Raw genomic sequence first — 5,147 nt, 5'->3', positions numbered from 1 at the left:
TCGTTTCGAATTTCGATACTGACAAATACTATAAATTGTAGTGATTTTGTAACTGGTATGTTGGCAGCTGAGGCAAATATCGACAATATTTGCCGGTACTGGTGTTCCATGAAATTAAAATTGTACTAGATTTCTCAGCCGGTTACTGGAAGATAGTGAAATTCGAACTTATTAATAATTAATTAATATTAGTATTAATATTAATACATAATAGTTATTTTGTGTGTTGCGTTGTGGTTATAATTCAAGAATAGTCAGATAAGTATGAATAAATATAATATACTTGGGCGTGATAATGCACGTGGGTAATGGATAGAAGTATTATTTCAAATTTTAATGAATTTCTTTCGTGTTTAGATTTTTATTACAATGTCAAAAAAATGAAATAGTGTGGCAGTGACTCCTCCAAGGAAGAAAATGTGTGGCATTCAGAGTACGCTTCAGAAATCTGTAGTTCACATGTATGAGTTGAAGAAAGAAGATAATGAAGAAGGAATTATGCTAACGGAGACAGCAATTGCAACCAGAATAGGAAAATTATTAGGAGTAAGTATTCTTAAGCATACATTTCAAAGAGGTATTCAGTTTTAGGAGTTTGCACTAATAATTTCATGATTGTGGTCAAACAAAACAAATTTTTAGGTTAGGCCTAGATGTTTAATCAAGTCAGTGATTTTCATATTGCCAAACTAAATACATTTAAGATACTGTAATACTGCAGTAGGTGATAGCTTAAATACATTTACAAATTAGACGAACAAATAATCAAGCAGCACGAAAGTAAATTTCCAGTTTTCTCTTTTGGTATTAAATTAACCGTTCAGATCACAATTTACATGCCACATCGGCCGAAGAAAATACAAGTCATATTGTAATTATTAACTTGATATTGCAGCAAATATTACATGAATGTTGGCCTGTTATGGTGCTTAAAAATAATTCAGTTTTATATAATAACTATATAACATACTCTATAAAGCATAGGAACATTGACTCTGGCTGAATAATTTATTCATGACTGGTCTAAGTAATATTAAATATGGTGTTTCTTCAGAAAAGCTACCCCATCCAAAGTACTTGTTAAGATATAACACTCGAGAGGACGAGGACGCACTACTGGGAAACTAACCATTTCTCTTCGTCCTGGACCTCTCGCATGTTATATTGGTAGTTAGTAACAAGTTTGAGGGAGGGACTACAACAATGCATTAGAATATACAGGTAAGTGTCAAAGAATTTTTGTGCTGAAAGTATTTGTGGCTCTGCACTAAAACCACGTGTTCATCACTATGTAAATATCACAGAAATCAATTAAGCAAAATAAAATTATGCCTTCTTTGATGCAGCTTCTCTGGAGAATTACCTAAATATTAGCCTACTTAAACCTATGGTAGACCCAACCTAACATGTTGATCATTTTCTATTCATATAGCTGTAAATGTTGGTATCATGCATGAATTTTATGATATAACAATTTTTAGAAGTGTTATGTTATTGTTTGTTATTACAGCTTGGCTTTACTACAGCCACGAAAGTGATAACAAATTCACAGAAGGAGACCCCACTTGTGACACCAGGAAAACATAGCCTACGTAAACATCCAGTGACTGATGCTGATGATTTTACGAAAGATGCAATTGCGAGATTTATTTATGACAAGTTACATAAAGGTAGGGAAGTTACAGGAATTATTGTGTTGATTTATGCAATGTAATTCTGATATTAGTCATATGCATAAAAATATGGCATAATTTTCATTTATTTTTACAGGGGAAGTACTAACAGCAGCAAAAGTTCTGGAACATATGAATGATGATTATGAAACATATTTATTTAGAGTATCCTTATCATTGGTGAAAAAAAATTTTGAAAGAGATGAAATTTCTATGGAGCAAAGGGGATCCTTATACACATGTACGAGAAAGTGATGTTATTCGTTTTTAAGAGAATATATAAGAAATGTGGAGCGTGAGAACCCTAAACCCGTAGTATTCTTGGATGAGACTTGGATTTTTATGAATGGTAAATTTCAATGTATTGTGAGACATTGAGTGATTGAATTTTTTACTAACAAATAGGTTAACACTTATGTGGAATATGAAATTGCAATTAATATAGGCTACTAGTCATGAATTCAGGTGGGAACAACATGTTTTGCAATTAATAGTTTCATATTATAACTAGAGGTTAGTTATAAAATTCTTGAACGGTTTTCCTGTGTTTAAAATTTTTGTGTCTCTTAGAGTGTCAATGTGAATTGCTTTTCTCTCTCTGTTTTTTTAAGTAGGATCACCCACTTATTCATGAAATAAACCCGATGAAGTTTCCAGTGACATGAATGGTGTTATTCGTAGACCAACAAATGAGGGTGGAAGAGTAGATGCCGGAACAAAAGGTGGATTTATACTCGGTAAATTATATTGATTTATATTTTACATAAATTTGGCAAGAGTAATTTTTTTAATCAGGGTACAAAAATATAAAAATTGGTGATTAAATAAAAACGAGGGAAAGCCTTTCACCAAAGAGGATCTCATGTCATGTTATGTTATGTTATGTTTTATTTTCTTTATTTAAATGCTGTGAATTCATGTGATGTAATTATATGCCCAGGTATAATTTTTATTGCAGGTGCTGATTTAATTTTTTCATGCAATTGAAAGAAAAGTCAGGACTAACATAGTGCTATGAATAGCCCTGTAGTTGAGAAGTGGGTGCAAACACAGTTGTTGACCTGAGAACATTAGGGCAATGCGTTATTGTCATGGATAGCGCTGCATATCATAGCAGACTTGTGAAAAATCAGCCAACAACAAAATGGAGGAAAGAATAGCTACTGGTGATTGCAACTGAATATAATAGATTTGTTGTACTAAATGATAAGAGTTGATGGTGTAAAATCACCTTTTGATGTTACATTGCAATATTAATTTCCATACTTTACAGTCATTATTATTATTATTATTATTATTATTATTATTATTATTATTATTATTATTATTATTATTATCATTACTACTACTACTACTACTACTATTGCAACCGTTTCTCTTATTTCTCATAATTAGGCATACTTATACATGCTACTTTTTTTCTTTCAGGTGAAATTGAACCTACATAAGAATCCTAAGACAACAGAGCCTTGCCAATTACTGTTCTGAAGCGGCCTTGTCTTATGTGTTGTGTCTATATACAATTAATTCTTTCAGTTTTTTTTTCCCCTTTAATGTAATGAAGTTGTTGGTTGATTGATACCAAGTGTTCAGCAGTTGATGTCATTTGTTATCTTGCACTCCAATATTTAACCAGATGATTGAAAGCTGTGTAAAGTTAAACAGTCAAGACAATGATCCATATCTTCATTGAGATTTCAGAAATGGCATGGGGAGATTCTGAAATATCAGTTCTTTGTAAATATTTGAGACAATCATGGCCTGTGATAATATGAGTACTGCCACTGTAGATTTTCAAGAAGTTCCGTTATTAAATTAGGTGTATTATTTTTCCTATGTATTGTACTATATTTTTGTTTCGCTTAATTGATGAATTATATATGCTGTAAATTGACTGTAGGCCTATAGCTTAACTGATGAATTGTATGTGCTGTAAATTAAATAGTAGGCTGTATACCACAAGTGATGAATTATTTATGCTTGTAATGTGAAGTAATATGCATGATATTTATTATCAATTTCTGTATATTTCAACTGATTGAATTGTTTATACTTTTAAATTGAATTAACTTGCTTGCTATGTATTATATTTTATAGCTTAACTGATGAATAATTGTTTAGGTTTGTCAATTTAATAATCTGAGTGCCATGTACTTCATATTTTTAGTGGAGCCACCAATGTAGCTTAGTCGGTAGACTCGTTGGCCTGCAAATTCAGAGCTGCACTCGAGGGTAGTTTGGATCCCCCATTTGGTCTGATTAGTTGGTTTCTTCTGAGGATTTTCCTCCATCGTGGAGCGGATGCCGGATGGCCTATTGCAATTTTTTCATTTGCTTTAGAATCATTCCGATTTTTGTTACCACATTGTCATGTTCTGATCTTGTTATTCTTTTAACAGTGTGGTAAGATGCAGGTATAGATAACCTTACAGTAATTTTGCTACCTTTCAGCTACCTCATTACCTCCCACTCCATAAAGTTCATGGATCCACGGCAGTTTTGCTGTCGTCGATGTAATTCGACCATTTTGCTTAAAATATTAAAACACTGTAAAATATTGAGATTTCATGCTGTTACGTCCAATACTGCAGCAAGAATATCTGATTTTGAATCTGATAGTATGACAGCCTTCTCAGATTTATGAAGTTGATACTGGAGATTTTGTAAGCTTAAAAGTGTATCTAAATTTTCACTATCAAAATTAGTCAGTGTTTGAAGTTAGTTAGTTAGTTAGTTAGTGGCGTTTGAAAAGGGCGCGTCAGCTACTATGGCTATTTGCGCCCTTATCTAAAATCTTTCACTAAACACAAACACAATACAATAACCAGAATGTTTAAAAGAACTAAAAAGCGTTGTCACGGTTAAAATGGGGCAAACAAGTGTTTGAATATAATTCCCTGTAAAAGGGAATATACTGGTATTGTACTACAACACTACTACATCTATGGCTTGGTAAACAGGATCCATCTATAAAAAATACTGTATGTAGTCACTCACTGACCATATCATTTATCGTTTCTAATGATTTTTAAAATGTCTGAAGAAGTATCACATTTCTTAACAATATCTGTTAAAGTTAACTTATATACTATTCATTTTCAAATAACTTGGGATTGTGTTTTATTAGTAAAGTTTCCCTTAATTGAGCAAGTTTGAGTTCTTCAAGTAGAGTCAAAAAGTCTGTTGGGATTTTGGCTCAGTTTATTAATATTTGTGGACTGTGATTTTTTGTTCTAGACAACCATATTATCTGCAAATGATGAGATTATCATAAGATCTATTTCTTTAGTTAGACCATCGACATTAATATTGGAAAATGTATTCCTGAAAACAACAATATGGGAAGCCCAGATGAATCTGTCTCTATTTACATATTTGTGACAATGAATCAAATAATCAAGTCACTGACCCAGTGTAACACTTTATCATGGACACCCTAAGTTTGCAATTTCTTAAGTGATTTATATCTACAGA

The 5,147-nt window shown here is 32.1% G+C and overlaps 1 long non-coding RNA gene across 1 annotated transcript; it reads left to right on the top strand.

Annotated features, from left to right (window-relative positions):
• Nucleotides 1–1,151: 1,151 nt before the first annotated feature.
• On the top strand, nucleotides 1,152–2,371 carry LOC138715677 (uncharacterized). The gene is made up of 3 exons (XR_011336540.1): nucleotides 1,152–1,670; nucleotides 1,771–2,022; nucleotides 2,285–2,371. It is a non-coding gene; the product is annotated as an uncharacterized lncRNA (long non-coding RNA).
• The last annotated feature ends 2,776 nt before the right edge of the window (nucleotides 2,372–5,147 follow it).

The sequence above is a fragment of the Periplaneta americana genome, chromosome 15 (genome assembly GCF_040183065.1).
Source record: "Periplaneta americana isolate PAMFEO1 chromosome 15, P.americana_PAMFEO1_priV1, whole genome shotgun sequence".
In the NCBI taxonomy this organism is placed as follows: domain Eukaryota; kingdom Metazoa; phylum Arthropoda; class Insecta; order Blattodea; family Blattidae; genus Periplaneta; species Periplaneta americana.
The sequence above is the reverse complement of the archived record's forward strand: the minus strand, read 5'-3'. Positions and strand labels throughout refer to the sequence as shown.